The following is a 16,827-nucleotide window of genomic DNA, read 5'->3' as shown; positions in this document are numbered from 1 at the left end:
GTTTCTGAGGGTGGGGTGGATTTAGCCACACTAGCTGTCTGGCCGCCTAACATGCAAAAATACAGACAGCAACTCTTAATTAATGGGACTAGAATAGAGGGCCTGAGGGATACAGGTGCCAGTGTCACCATGGTGACAGAGAAACTGGTTTCCCCTGGCCAATACCTGACTGGAAAAACTTACACAGTCACCAACGCTGACAATCAGAGAAAAGTACATCCCATGGCAATGGTTACTTTAGAATGGGGAGGGGTCAATGGCCTGAAACAGGTGGTGGTCTCCTCAAATATCCCAGTGGACTGTCTGCTTGGAAATGACCTGGAGTCCTCAGCATGGGCTGAGGTAGAACTAAAAACCCATGCAGCAATGCTGGGTATCCCTGAACTGGTGTGTGTGAAAACAAGAGCACAATGCAAGGCACAGGGTGAACAAGTAGAGCTGGAGTCTGGAAGAATGGCCCAGCCTACCAAGAGAACAGGAAAGTCAGTTGGGAAACCAACTGCAACACAGCAAAAGAAAGGGAACCTCTCTTCTCAGGAAGAAGTTCTGCCCTCTGAGGGAACTGAGCCTTTGGAGCTTGAACCTTATCAGGTTGAGCTCTTAGGCCCAGGGGGACCCTCAAGGGAGGAGCTGTGTAAGGGACAAGAAACCTGTCCCTCTCTTGAAGGCCTTAGGCAGCAAGCTGCTGAAGAGTCCAAAGGCAAGAAAAATGGAACGCATAGGGTCTATTGGGAGGATGGACTCCTGTACACTGAGGCCAGAGACCCCAAACCTGGTGCCACTAGGAGAGTGGTAGTGCCTCAGCTGTTCAGGAAGTTCATCCTAACATTGGCCCATGACATTCCCCTTGCTGGACATTTGGGACAAACCAAGACGTGGGAGAGGTTAGTCAACCACTTCTACTGGCCCAATATGTCCAACATGGTTAAGGAGTTTTGCCTCTCCTGCCCCACCTGTCAAGCCAGTGGTAAGACAGGTGGACATCCAAAGGCCCCCCTCATTCCACTTCCAGTGGTGGGGGTTCCCTTTGAAAGAGTGGGTGTGGACATAGTTGGTCCACTAGAACCTCCCACAGCCTCAGGAAATATGTATATCCTGGTAGTAGTGGATCATGCTACCAGGTATCCTGAAGCTATTCCCCTTAGGTCGACTACTGCCCCTGCAGTAGCCAAGGCCCTCATTGGTATCTTTACCAGAGTGGGTTTCCCTAAGGAGGTGGTGTCTGACAGAGGTACCAACTTCATGTCAGCATACCTAAAGCACATGTGGAATGAGTGTGGAGTGACTTATAAATTCACTACACCATACCATCCACAAACTAATGGCTTGGTTGAGAGATTCAACAAGACATTAAAAGGCATGATCATGGGGCTCCCAGAAAAACTCAAAAGGAGATGGGATGTCCTCTTGCCATGTCTGCTTTTCGCTTACAGAGAGGTGCCACAGAAGGGAGTAGGATTCTCACCCTTTGAACTTCTGTTTGGTCATCCTGTAAGGGGACCACTTGCCCTTGTTAAAGAAGGCTGGGAGAGACCTCTCCATGAGCCTAAACAGGACATAGTGGACTATGTACTTGGCCTTCGCTCTAGAATGGCAGAGTACATGGAAAAGGCAACCAAAAACCTTGAGGCCAGCCAACAACTCCAGAAGTTTTGGTATGACCAAAAGGCTGCACTGGTTGAGTTCCAACCAGGGCAGAAAGTCTGGGTTCTGGAGCCTGTGGCTCCCAGGGCACTCCAGGACAAATGGAGTGGCCCTTACCCAGTGCTAGAAAGGAAGAGTCAGGTCACCTACCTGGTGGACCTGGGCACAAGCAGGAGCCCCAAGAGGGTGATCCATGTGAACCGCCTTAAGCTCTTCCATGACAGGGCTGATGTGAATCTGTTAATGGTAACAGATGAGGATCAGGAGGCAGAGAGTGAACCTCTCCCTGATCTTCTGTCATCAGACCCAAAAGATGGCACAGTAGATGGAGTGATCTACTCAGACACCCTCTCTGGCCAACAGCAAGCTGATTGTAGGAGAGTCCTACAACAGTTTCCTGAACTCTTCTCCTTAACCCCTGGTCAGACACACCTGTGTACCCATGATGTGGACACAGGAGACAGCATGCCTGTCAAAAACAAAATCTTTAGACAGTCTGACCATGTTAAGGAAAGCATCAAGGTGGAAGTCCACAAGATGCTGGAATTGGGAGTAATTGAGCGCTCTGACAGCCCCTGGGCTAGCCCAGTGGTCTTAGTCCCCAAACCTCACACCAAAGATGGAAAGAAAGAGATGAGGTTTTGTGTGGACTACAGAGGGCTCAATTCTGTCACCAAGACAGATGCTCATCCAATTCCAAGAGCTGAGGAGCTAATAGACAAATTAGGTGCTGCCAAATTCTTAAGTACCTTTGACTTGACAGCAGGGTACTGGCAAATAAAAATGGCACCTGGAGCAAAAGAGAAAACAGCATTCTCCACACCTGATGGGCATTATCAGTTTACTGTTATGCCCTTTGGTTTAAAGAATGCCCCTGCCACCTTCCAAAGGTTGGTGAATCAAGTCCTTGCTGGCTTGGAGTCCTTTAGCACAGCTTATCTTGATGATATTGCTGTCTTTAGCTCCACCTGGCAGGATCACCTGGTCCACCTGAAGAAGGTTTTGAAGGCTCTGCAATCTGCAGGCCTCTCTATCAAGGCATCCAAATGCCAGATAGGGCAGGGAACTGTGGTTTACTTGGGACACCTTGTAGGTGGAGGCCAAGTTCAGCCACTCCAACCCAAGATCCAGACTATTCTGGACTGGGTAGCTCCAAAAACCCAGACTCAAGTCAGGGCATTCCTTGGCTTGACGGGGTATTACAGGAGGTTTGTGAAGGGATATGGATCCATTGTGACAGCCCTCACTGAACTCACCTCCAAGAAAATGCCCAAGAAAGTGAACTGGACTGTGGAATGCCAACAGGCCTTTGACACCCTGAAACAAGCAATGTGCTCAGCACCAGTTCTAAAAGCTCCAGATTATTCTAAGCAGTTCATTGTGCAGACTGATGCCTCTGAACATGGGATAGGGGCAGTTTTGTCCCAAACAAATGATGATGGCCTTGACCAGCCTGTTGCTTTCATTAGCAGGAGGTTACTCCCCAGGGAGCAGCGTTGGAGTGCCATTGAGAGGGAGGCCTTTGCTGTGGTTTGGTCCCTGAAGAAGCTGAGACCATACCTCTTTGGGACTCACTTCCTAGTTCAAACTGACCACAGACCTCTCAAATGGCTGATGCAAATGAAAGGTGAAAATCCTAAACTGTTGAGGTGGTCCATCTCCCTACAGGGAATGGACTTTATAGTGGAACACAGACCTGGGACTGCCCATGCCAATGCAGATGGCCTTTCCAGGTTCTTCCACTTAGAAAATGAAGACTCTCTTGGGAAAGGTTAGTCTCATCCTCTTTCGTTTGGGGGGGGGTTGTGTAAGGAAATGCCTCCTTGGCATGGTTGCCCCCTGACTTTTTGCCTTTGCTGATGCTATGTTTACAATTGAAAGTGTGCTGAGGCCTGCTAACCAGGCCCCAGCACCAGTGTTCTTTCCCTAACCTGTACTTTTGTATCCACAATTGGCAGACCCTGGCATCCAGATAAGTCCCTTGTAACTGGTACTTCTAGTACCAAGGGCCCTAATGCCAAGGAAGGTCTCTAAGGGCTGCAGCATGTCTTATGCCACCCTGGAGACCTCTCACTCAGCACAGACACACTGCTTGCCAGCTTGTGTGTGCTAGTGAGGACAAAACGAGTAAGTCGACATGGCACTCCCCTCAGGGTGCCATGCCAGCCTCTCACTGCCTATGCAGTATAGGTAAGACACCCCTCTAGCAGGCCTTACAGCCCTAAGGCAGGGTGCACTATACCATAGGTGAGGGTACCAGTGCATGAGCATGGTACCCCTACAGTGTCTAAACAAAACCTTAGACATTGTAAGTGCAGGGTAGCCATAAGAGTATATGGTCTGGGAGTTTGTCAAACACGAACTCCACAGCACCATAATGGCTACACTGAAAACTGGGAAGTTTGGTATCAAACTTCTCAGCACAATAAATGCACACTGATGCCAGTGTACATTTTATTGTAAAATACACCCCAGAGGGCACCTTAGAGGTGCCCCCTGAAACTTAACCGACTATCTGTGTAGGCTGACTAGTTTTAGCAGCCTGCCACAAACCGAGACATGTTGCTGGCCCCATGGGGAGAGTGCCTTTGTCACTCTGAGGCCAGTAACAAAGCCTGCACTGGGTGGAGATGCTAACACCTCCCCCAGGCAGGAATTGTCACACCTGGCGGTGAGCCTCAAAGGCTCACCTCCTTTGTGCCAACCCAGCAGGACACTCCAGCTAGTGGAGTTGCCCGCCCCCTCCGGCCAGGCCCCACTTTTGGCGGCAAGGCCGGAGAAAATAATGAGAAAAACAAGGAGGAGTCACTGGCCAGTCAGGACAGCCCCTAAGGTGTCCTGAGCTGAAGTGACTCTAACTTTTAGAAATCCTCCATCTTGCAGATGGAGGATTCCCCCAATAGGGTTAGGATTGTGACCCCCTCCCCTTGGGAGGAGGCACAAAGAGGGTGTACCCACCCTCAGGGCTAGTAGCCATTGGCTACTAACCCCCCAGACCTAAACACGCCCTTAAATTTAGTATTTAAGGGCTACCCTGAACCCTAGAAAATTAGATTCCTGCAACTACAAGAAGAAGGACTGCCTAGCTGAAAACCCCTGCAGAGGAAGACCAGAAGACGACAACTGCCTTGGCTCCAGAAACTCACCGGCCTGTCTCCTGCCTTCCAAAGATCCTGCTCCAGCGACGCCTTCCAAAGGGACCAGCGACCTCGACATCCTCTGAGGACTGCCCCTGCTTCGAAAAGACAAGAAACTCCCGAGGACAGCGGACCTGCTCCAAGAAAGGCTGCAACTTTGTTTCCAGCAGCCTTGAAAGAACCCTGCAAGCTCCCCGCAAGAAGCGTGAGACTTGCAACACTGCACCCGGCGACCCCGACTCGGCTGGTGGAGATCCAACACCTCAGGAGGGACCCCAGGACTACTCTGATACTGTGAGTACCAAAACCTGTCCCCCCTGAGCCCCCACAGCGCCGCCTGCAGAGGGAATCCCGAGGCTTCCCCTGACCGCGACTCTTTGAATCCAAAGTCCCGACGCCTGGGAGAGACCCTGCACCCGCAGCCCCCAGGACCTGAAGGACCGGACTTTCACTGGAGAAGTGACCCCCAGGAGTCCCTCTCCCTTGCCCAAGTGGAGGTTTCCCCGAGGAACCCCCCCCTTTCCTGCCTGCAGCGCTGAAGAGATCCCGAGATCTCTCATAGACTAACATTGCGAACCCGACGCTGGTTTCTACACTGCACCCGGCCGCCCCCGTGCTGCTGAGGGTGAAATTTCTGTGTGGACTTGTGTCCCCCCCGGTGCCCTACAAAACCCCCCTGGTCTGCCCTCCGAAGACGCGGGTACTTACCTGCAAGCAGACCGGAACCGGGGCACCCCCTTCTGTCCATTCTAGCCTATGTGTTTTGGGCACCACTTTGAACTCTGCACCTGACCGGCCCTGAGCTGCTGGTGTGGTGACTTTGGGGTTGCTCTGAACCCCCAACGGTGGGCTACCTTGGACCAAGAACTGAACCCTGTAAGTGTCTTACTTACCGGGTAAAACTAACAAAAACTTACCTCCCCCAGGAACTGTGAAAATTGCACTGTGTCCACTTTTGAAACAGCTATTTGTCAATAACTTGAAAAGTATACATGCAATTTTTATGATTTGAAGTTCCTAAAGTACTTACCTGCAATACCTTTCGAATGAGATATTACATGTAGAATTTGAACCTGTGGTTCTTAAAATAAACTAAGAAAAGATATTTTTCTATACAAAAACCTATTGGCTGGATTTGTCTCTGAGTGTGTGTACCTCATTTATTGTCTATGTGTATGTACAACAAATGCTTAACACTACTCCTTGGATAAGCCTACTGCTCGACCACACTACCACAAAATAGAGCATTAGTATTATCTATTTTTACCACTATTTTACCTCTAAGGGGAACCCTTGGACTCTGTGCATGCTATTCCTTACTTTGAAATAGCACATACAGAGCCAACTTCCTACACACACCCATTAACAGACTCACTCAAAGACTCACACCCACTCACAGGCCCACTCCGAGACTCACACACTCACTTACAAACCCACTCAGATACTCATGCACCCACTCACAGACCCACTCGGACACTCACACACTTACTCAGAGACTCACACACTCACTTACAAACTCCCTCCGGGACTCATGCACCCACGTTCAAACCCACTCAGCCACTGACATACCCATTCAGAGTCTCATGCACTCACTCATAGACCCACCTAGACACTCATGCACCCACTCACAGACCCACCCAGACATTCATGCACCCACTCACAGACCCACCCATTCATGCACCCACTCACAGACCCACTAAGACTCTCACAACCGCTCACAGACACACATATACCTAAACCCACTCACAGACACTCTCACACCCACTCTTACACCCAGAGACACCCTCTCACACCTACTCTCACACTCAGACACCTCCAGACCCTCTCTCAGACCCAGACACACCCTCTGACACCTATTCTCAAACCCAGAGAGACAGTCCCTGTGGCCAACCCCTACTACGCATGGGCATGCACAGCCAAGTGCCATGCGTGGAGGTGGTTGGATTAACGTATAGTAATTAAGATTATTTTATGTTAAAGAGAATAAAGAAATTCACAGAAAAAAACAAAGGTTAGAGGGACGTTATAGTTAGAAAATAGAATTACAAAAATAGAAATTCACTGAATAAAACAAAGGTTAAAGGGACATTATAGTTGTGTTCTGAATTTACTCGAACAAACCATAAAAATTCAGCAGTTATAGTTCGTGATATTTCAACTAACTATAACTTGCACCCTAAGGTAAATATAGCTCACACCCTCGCCATGCACTGCTAATTACCCCAGATATTACAGGACTCATGTCAACTTCTATAACGTTATTAAAAATATATCATGGAGGAGACTTTGGGAGTTCCTCACCCACACATGCACCGGAGTCATTTGGGTCCCAGCTCTGAGGACTGGACTGAGTACTTTGGATATACATATGTATCTCCAAAAACCATCTTGAACAAAAAGATGAGTCACCCATTTTGACATTGTGCAGTCCCTCCTCCCATAAAAAAACAAAAATATATAGGCCATTCCTCGGGGATAGTATTCCACTACAGCATAAGATGGCCGCCACTTGGGACACAATATTGCTTCCTTCGCCTTTTGCACTCCGCTTTCTGTGTTTAATTTTCAAAGCTTTTAAAATTTGCACTTGAAGGTAGTTTGTCAGCCCGTGATCAAGGCGTGTTGCTATGCCAAAAGGCGTTAGGTTTTCTGGTCTGCACTGTCAACAAACACTGTGTGGTCAGTTATTTTGATGTCCTGTACATTTGGAGTGTGTGTTGCCTCCTGCATAGAATGTCACAATTGCCCTGGGGTGGTGGGAGGACCCGGGGCAGCGGGGGGGGCTGCCCAGCCCCCCACCTAGAATGTCTCAAAGGTCCTGGGAAGGTGGCGTTCCCCAGGGCTGTGTGGGGCCATGCAGCCCCCTGCACACAATTAGACAAATGCCCGAGGGACATATTACTGAAAGTTAGTCCCTGGGGAGTTGGTTGCCCCCGGGGCAAGGAGGCCCCCCTTCATTAATTAAAGCATTTTTCCCAGGGAGGTGGTATTCCATGGGGCATGGAGTGCACAGCTCTCCCGCATGCAATTTCATAATTACCTAGTGGAGGTGCTGGTCCCCAGGGCTTCAGGAAGCCCAGGAGTGGGGTCCCATGCGTCCCCCTCCTTTGTTTTTCATGATACCCCCAGGACCTAGTCCACCCTGGGGCTTTTAAGAAAACAAATTTGAGCTTTTTTAATGTTTTTGCAGTGAATTCACAAATTTCTTGAATTTGCTGCAAATATTTTTTGCTCTGGCGGGGTCCCTCTGGGACCTCACTACCAGAGCTAAAGAGTTTGGCTGTCCCTACCCTGGCATTTTTTCCCTTTTTTTCACATTTTATAGCGGGTCCCAAGATGGCTGCCAACACTTCCTGATTTGAAGCGGTGGCAGCCAATCAGAGTTGTGTATTTGCTGTGCAAAAGCTCTTAATCTTGGCGGAGTCATTGCAGCCAGAGATATACAAATTTGTTTTCCCTTCAATATCTAAAAACACTACTGAATGGATTTACACCAAATAAGCAGAAGCACATTCTGTGTACCGAAAGCTAGCTTTTTACCAAATTTGGTGTATTTCTGTCCAGTGGTTAAGGCTGTAGCCTTGTTCAAAGGTCCTATGGGAATTAACATTGGCAATGTAACTTTTTTGACCCTCCCCCCCCTTTTCTCGTCCCCCGCTTGACAGATCACCCTGAAACTTTCTGTGTGCATCACTGGGGCACTTATTTCAGAACATTTCAGAAGATTCATCAAACGATGCCAAAGATATAGGCAAGTCAAAGACGTGTTTTCTACAAAAACAAAGGCCCTGATTTAAACACAATTTTGCACCAAAACGTTTAGCACTGGCTTGCACCATTTCTGTGCACCAGCCGGGCACCATATTTATGGAATCGTGCAAGCCGGTGCAAAGGGTAGGCAGCGTAAAAAAAAAATGACTTTAGTCTTGTGGGGCTGGTGGTATGGAAGAAGGGGGTTTTGCACCAAAACAATGACGTTAGGCAGGTTAGAGCAACAAAAAACATGACTCTAACCTGCCTAGAGTCATTTTCTGACGCAAAACCATCCATACCACATGACTCCTGTCTTAGAAAAGACAGGAGTCATGCCCACCCCCCCAATGGCCTGCGCAGGGGACCAGGCTCTCCTGGACATGGCCACTGCACCCAGTGCCATGTAGGGGGCCCATTTCAGGGCCCGATGGCACTTAAAAAAAACAAATACTTACCTGTACTCACTTATACTTACCTGGCATACGGTCCCCCATCCTCCGCTGTCCCTCTGGTGTGAGTGGGGGTGTCCCTGGGATCTGGGGAGGGCACCTGAGGGCTTATTCCATGTTGTTCCACCATGGAAATAGGCTCACAGGTCCCCTAATGCCTGCCCTGACCCAGGTGTTAAACTTTGCAACTTTTTTTGACCCCTCCCGTGCGTGATTTTAACACAGAGATAAATATTACATTAAGGTCATAGAGTGTTTTTTGCACGGGAATGCCTACTTTGCATCTCATTGATGCACACTAGGTGTCCACATCCCAAGAATGACTTTAACTCAATAAATTTGGCACTAGTCGGGTCTAGCGCCAAAGTATAAATATGGAGTTAGTTTTACACCAGATTTGCGTAGAAACAAATGATGCACATTCGGCACAAAACAAGTGTAAATATGCCCCCTAGTTCTAACTATAACTACCTAGTGGTGCTGCCACGGATGGCCCTGGGGACCACCACCACAACCCAGGCCCGGCTCCTGCTATATCCCAGGGTACCCACTGTTAAGGTCAGGCTCAACTTCAAATCATATGTTACCCATATCATGTTTTGACCTGCACCAGGTCTCATGAATGGGAGGATACACTCCTGTACAATTTCCACAATTTAATATATTCATTGGGTCACAGTCCTTTGTATTTGTTATTGTTGAGCAAGATGTGCAATCACTCACACTTTTCTTGCGGGATCAGTGCCCCTAAAGCATTGCTTGTCATTTACTTCATCTCGCTTAGTGCCTAGTCATATGTCCTAATCTATTGTCACATAGGTGTATGAGTTAGTGCTGCATATCTATTGTATTATGCTCTGCTAATTCTCGATGGTAAACTATTTTACACCAACCCCCTGCCTTCATGCCCCTTATTCACAGCAGGGTGACATAACGGACTACTTGTCGAGACGGGCCAGTCACCTGAAAAGCAAGATGCCTGCAGGGGCGATGGTATGCCCCCGACCTCCTGGAACACCTCTCAGCACTTCCTGCTGGACACAGAAACCCTGACAGGTGTTCCAAAAGGAAAGGGGGAGTGGAAGAGAAAGAGACAAAACACTGCCACGTCTTGCCCGTCCAGCCAGGCACCCTGTATCTTCAGGGGGCAGGTTGTTGTTGCAAAGTGATAGTAGAGTTAGGGCACTCAACTTCCTTGAAACTGAATCTCTCTTTCTGAAAGGGGCATGGGAGTGGTAGAAGAACACCGGAATGCTCCAGCACTTTTCTTGGATAATAATAACTTTTGGCACAATTACTAACACTGCATTACCAAAAACCCAAACTGAGTACCATAACAATAAGTACTGAGACACTAGGGCTGGCTTCATAGAGATTCACTGCTGTACACTACAATTAGAACTGTGGTTTCACTTATCATGCACGAGAAAGACAAACAAGGGCATTAATTATATCATATATAACTTTCTTACATGCATAGGGTTAAACTAAAAGGAACAAAAACAATCCAAGAAATACAAATGTCCACTCTGGGTTCAAACAGTTATGGTGGCACAGTTCGATTTGGTTTCACTCTGTGTGTGAAAAACCCTTCAAAATGCAAATTCCTCAAACCTGAAACACAGGCATGAATGACACAATTTAAATCCAAGAGTTATGCTATTGGAGAAAGAAAAGTCACGTAAATGCACTTTAAAAATTGCACTGTCACTTTTTGTAGTACTTGAGCTCAAACAGATTTCCTGAAGGACATTTAGGCAAGTAACTACAATAATAATGTAGAAAGTTCAAAAATGCATTTATCTCTTCAAGATAAGCATTCTGCCAAAATACGAGGTGTGAAATACACCAGCTGTTCTAGGAAAGCGCGGCGCTCAAAGAACAAACTCCCTGGAGAATACTACTCACTTAGCTGGTCTTTTCCGGAGTGCTGGAGGAATGCCTGGTGTACAGGGGTACACGGGCACCCACCCATTGCACGCTATGGCAAACACAGAAGCAATAATCATACTTTTATACCCCTGCAGGACCCGAACGCCACGTCACCGCACAGGAGGGTCCACAAATGTCCATTCCACCCCCAGAAGAGGCCCACAGTGATGACAGCAGCTCTGTCTCCATGGATCTAGATGACCAGCCCAGCCCATCGGGGACCTCTGGACAGTCGGTTCCCCTCAGACAGCCACAGGCCACAGCAGACCTTCCCCCCTCTGGGAACACCAGCACAGCACCCACACAGCGGGCCCATATCTCTGTCCCCAGGACACGTCAATCAGCGGTGTGTCCACCACTACAGGGCACCCAGGTTAACCCACCACCCCAACAACAACAGGGACCTGGGGGCAGTGGTAATGGGCACACGGTCCAGGGGACAGAGGCCCAGGGAAACAGGGGAACTGGGAGGGCTGCTGTGCGACAGGGGGGGACAGGCCCAGGGAACCCACTCTCCACAAGGCCCTCTCCTCCATCATGGGAGCATACCACCACTCCCAGGAGACGATGGCCACGGTCCTGGCCAGGTTTCAGGAGATCCAGCTTCTGCAGGAGCAACAGTATATGGGGTTCAGGGAAGAACTAAGAAACATCAGTTCCGCCATGGGCACCATCGTAGTGGCTCTGAATCAGGTAGTCACCACATTGCGGGACACTGTTGCACCACAAAGGGCCCCTGACACTAGCATGGACCAAGAACTGCCTACCACCTCCGCCGGCGCTAGTGGACAGGAGGCCCCGACACAAGACCAACAGGCCACCAGAACCCCACCCCCTGCAGAAGGAGAACCACCCCACAAGCGGGCCCTGAGATCCAGGAAGAAGACAGAGTAAGATGCCAAGACCCCAGCCAGGAAAGGATACCTTCCTGATTGTCATCCCACTGTCCCACATTGACACCCTGTCCAACCTTACACTGCCCCTGCTCCACTTTCCACAGGCATCTGGACAATGCACCTGTGATACTGATAGTCTGGACTCTGCCATGGACAATCCTCCACCATCACACCTCAACGATTTGCAACCACCCACCAATTTAGAGCACTGTAATAAACACACTTATTGCATAAAACAATCTGGAGTCTGGCTGTGATTTTGTACAAATGTATTAGACATTACCGTGCCAAATGGCATATTCACATAGTGATGCCAACATACCAATGTCACACAGCTGTAGTCCATGGGGAAATAAAGCAGATGTCACGCAGTGGGGCCCACATCTCTGAAATCGGAAGGGAAAGTCACAACTCAGTTACCATACACTGGGGGAAAAGGTCAGACAGTAGAGAGGTAGTAGGGGTTAAGTATATGTAATATGCCGGTGTGGATTCTTACCTGTGTGTCATTGAAAATACTGCTGTATTACTGTGTTCCTGTTCTCTATGTCGTCCTCTTCGCCTTCCTCCTCTTCACTCTCCACAGGCTCCACAGCTGCTACAAAACCACCATCTGGACCATCCTCCTGCAGAAAAGGCACCTGGCGTTGCAAAGCCAGGTTGTGAAGCATACAGCAGGCCACGATTATCTGGCACACCTTCTTTGGTGAGTACATTAGGGATCCACCAGTCATATGGAGGCACCTAAACCTGGCCTTCAGGAGGCCGAAGGTCCTCTCGATCACCCTCCTAGTTCTCCCATGGGCCTCATTGTACCGTTCCTCTGCCCTTGTCCTGGGATTCCTCACTGGGGTCAGTAGCCATGAGAGGTTGGGGTAACCAGAGTCTCCTAATAGCCACACACGGTGCCTCTGGAGTTGACCCATCACATAAGGGATGCTGCTATTCCGCATGATGTACGCGTCATGCACTGACCCAGGGAACTTGGCATTAACATGGGAGATGTACTGGTCAGCCAAACACACCATCTGGACATTCATGGAATGATAACTCTTCCTGTTCCTGTACACCTGTTCACTCCTGCTGGGGGGGACCAAAGCAACATGTGTCCCATCAATGGCACGAATGATGTTGGGTATATGTCCAAGGGCATAGAAATCAGCCTTCACTGTAGCCAAATCCCCCACCTCAGGGAAGACGATGTAGCTCCGCATGTGTTTGAGCAGGGCAGACAACACTCTGGACAACACCTTGGAAAACATGGGCTGGGACATCCCTGATGATATGGCCACTGTTGTTTGAAATGACCCACTTGCTAGGAAATGGAGTACTGACAGCACCTGCACTAGAGGGGGGATCCCTGTGGGTTGGCGGATTGGTGACATCAGGTCTGGCTCCAGCTGGGCACACAGTTCCTGTATAGTGGCTCGGTCAAGCCTGTATGTCAGTATGACATGTCTTTCCTCCATTGTCGACAGGTCCATCAGCGGTCTGTACACGGGAAGATTTCTCCATCTCCTTGCATGTCCCAGCGGACGGTGCCTATGAAGGACAACAGCGAGCACAGAGTCAATCAACCCACAGGTACGTAACCACAGCTTGCACATAACACGATTCCCAATGCATTGAATGGCTTGTATGAGTGTCGATGCAAGGCCTAGGTATGTGTGACGCAGTAGAAAATAAGGCATGTGGGCCCTTGAAATGGCGGCTGTCTGACCTGTGAAGTGCGACAATGGGATGTGAGGTCAATGCGCTGGCGTGGCACACCGTGGCGGTAGGCGGTCAAAGACCGCGGCGCAAAGCTGCACTGGTTAACATTGAACCCTATGGGTCTTAGGAGCCAATGACGATGTGCGCCGGCAGTCGCGGTACGCACCGCCGCGGTACGCACCGCCGCGGACGTGACCGCCATTTTCTATCTGCTTAATCACTCGATACCTGACATTCGACAGGAGAGGACCTACACTGCAAGTGCTGCTGTGACCACGGTCTGGAAGAGACAATGGCTCATGCAACTGGGGAAAGGGCCCCTGCCTTCACTGCTCAGGAGTTGGAGAAACTCGTGGATGGGGTCCTCCCCCAGTATGCGCTACTCTACGGTCCTCCAGACCAACAGGTAAGTACACTGGGACCATGCTTTGTGGCCAATGCCTGTGTTGAGTGGGGTGGATGAAAGATGGTGGTGAGGGGAGCGATTGAGGCATGCATCAAATGACAGATGAGAGCATGTGCCACATGGCAAGGGTGGGGATGGGGGGGCCACTCACATCGAGCTTGCAGACGGTGATGTTTATTCTTCTCTCCCTGTACATGTCACATAGGTCAGCGCCCACCAGAAAATCGATATTTGGCGTGCCATCTCCAAGGACGTCCGGACCCTGGGGGTCCACCACAGACGGGGCACCCACTGCCGGAAGAGATGGGAGGACATCCGACGCTGGAGCAGGAAGACGGCGGAGGCTCAGCTGGGGATGGCCTCCCAACGTGGGAGGGGTGCCAGTCGTACTTTGACCCCCTGATGTCCCGGATCCTGGCAGTGGTCTACCCCGATTTGGATGGGCGCGTGAGGACATCACAGCAGACACAAGGGGGTGAGTACACTCAAATCCTGGTGACTTTGCGCGCAGTGGAGATGTCTGGGTGGGGGAGGAGGGCTGTGGGTATCCCTAGGCCAGGGCGATATCTGTAGGCTAGGCTCCTCCGTAAGGCATGGCCCTGTGCCCCCGCCCCCCACCTCTGTAGGGTGCCAAGTACAGGTATCCATGGCCCTGTGTCATCTATGTGTGCAGTTGTCGTCCATAGGCTTGTAGGCCATGTCCCACGGATTGCGTAGTGGACCCAAAGTGCGCAGCGTAGTGCAGGGGGCTTCTGTGTCTGTCCTCTCCGCCAACAGTGTCGCCAATGCATGCACTCAACATGTCTTTATTTCTCCCCCCCCCCTTTTTTGTGGTCTTCCTGTTCATGTGTGCATTAGCATCATCAGGCGGAGGAGAAGTGGCATTGGAGCACAAGGGAGCTGCATCCCACATGGCCCTGGAAGGCCATGCAACGGAGTCCGAATACACCAGTGGGACAGAGGGCGAGGGGAGGTCCACAGCGGGGACTCGTGCTGATGTCAGTGATAGCAACTCGTCCTCTGAAGGGAGGTCCCTTGTGGTGGCGGCAACATCCGTGCCCCCCGCAACAACAGGTACAGCCAGCGCACCAGCACCGCCCTCCCAGCAGCCCCTCAGCGTTTGCCCCGTGCCCGCTCACCCAGGAAGGTGGGCATCTCCTTCGCCCCAGGCACCTCAGGCCCTGCCCCTGTTACCCCTGCTGCCCTCAGTGAGGAGGTCATTGACCTCCTGAGGACGCTCATTGTTGGGCAGTCTACCCTTTTGAATGCCATCCAGGTTGTAGAAAGGGAGGTGCACCAGAGTAATGCATACCTGGAGGGCATTCATTCGGGTCAGGCTGCCCATCAGCGATCGTTCAACACTCTGGCCTCAGGACTGATGGCAGCAATTGTCCCTGTCTCTAGCCTCCCCCCTCCAACTTCCTCCACCCATACCCAATCCCCTGTACCTCTGCCCATCCCAGACACACCATCAGACCAGCCTGCACACACCTCAACACCCAAGGGAAGCTCAGACAGACATAAGCACCACACATCACACAGGCATTCACACAAGCAACATCCACATGCAGACATACCAACACCCACTGCCTCCACTGTGTCCCCCTCCTCCTCGTCTCTCTCCTCCCTCCCTGTCACGTCTCCACTCACACCTGCATGCACAACATCTTCAGCCACTATGTCCATCACCAGCACACACACCAGAACCCCCCGCACACGTGCAGTCACCACCCCCACTACCATTCACACGTCCCCTGTGTCCTCTCCCAGTGTGTCTGTCACCCCCTCTTCCAAGCTACACAAACGCAGGCAGCCACCCACCCAACAGCCATCCACCTCACGACAGCCTCCAGCCCAAGCACCTGCACCCAAAGACAGCAGACTTCAAACTCCTACAACCACAACCTCTTCCTCCACTCCCATACCTACTACACCTACCCGTCCCTCTCTTCCTAAACTTATTTTCCTATCAAAACTTGACCTCTTTCCCACAACTCCCCCACCCCGTCCATCTAATAGGACTCCAGTCAGCACCTCAGCCACCACAAAAGCGGGCCCTGTGAAGACAGTCTGCCATGGACTGTGGAGTCCCCCCACCCTCAAGGGCAGCCAGTTCAGTAGAGAGCCAAGGCACGGGCAGCCCACCCCCCCAAAAACATGCAAAGATTGTCAGTGACCGGCGCGAGAGGCCTAAAACACCTGGGACCAAAATCCCTACCATGGCTCCGGCAGGGAGTGTGGTGCCACCTGGCACACCGCCAAAGGTGGGGAAGGGCCACAGGCGAACAGGGAAGGCTGGGAAGGGCAGCACGCCCGACAATACCGCCAGCAGCCCAGCTGTGCAGGAGGGCCCCGCATGCCCCATCCCAGGTGGGCAGGAGGACACCAACAGGCCTGGTACTGCAGCCCAGGAGGGCCCCACCAGGCCCATCCCAGGTGGGCAGGAAGGCGCAGCCAGCCACAGGTCAGGTGGCGAATGACCTCCACGCCATGGACGGATCCGCTGAACTGGGCACTCATCCGAAGCACCGCTGAACTGGGCACCGCCGTCTCAAGCACCGCTGAACTGGGCACCGCCGTCTCAAGCACCGCTGAACTGGGCACCACCGTCTCAAGCACCGCTGCGCTGGGCACTTCATCTCAAGCACCGCTGCGCTGGGCCCTTCATCTCAAGCACCGCTGAACTGGGCACCGCCGTCTCAAGCACCGCTGAACTGGGCACCGCCGTCTCAAGCACCGCTGAACTGGGCACCGCCGTCTCAAGCACCGCTGAACTGGGCACCGCCGTCTCAAGCACCGCTGCGCTGGGCCCTTCATCTCAAGCACCGCTGAACTGGGCCCTTCATCTCAAGCACCGCTGAACTGGGCCCTTCATCTCAAGCACCGCTGCGCTGGGC

This window comes from Pleurodeles waltl, chromosome 4_2 (genome assembly GCF_031143425.1).
Source record: "Pleurodeles waltl isolate 20211129_DDA chromosome 4_2, aPleWal1.hap1.20221129, whole genome shotgun sequence".
Lineage (NCBI taxonomy): Eukaryota > Metazoa > Chordata > Amphibia > Caudata > Salamandridae > Pleurodeles > Pleurodeles waltl.
This window is presented reverse-complemented; position numbering follows the sequence as displayed.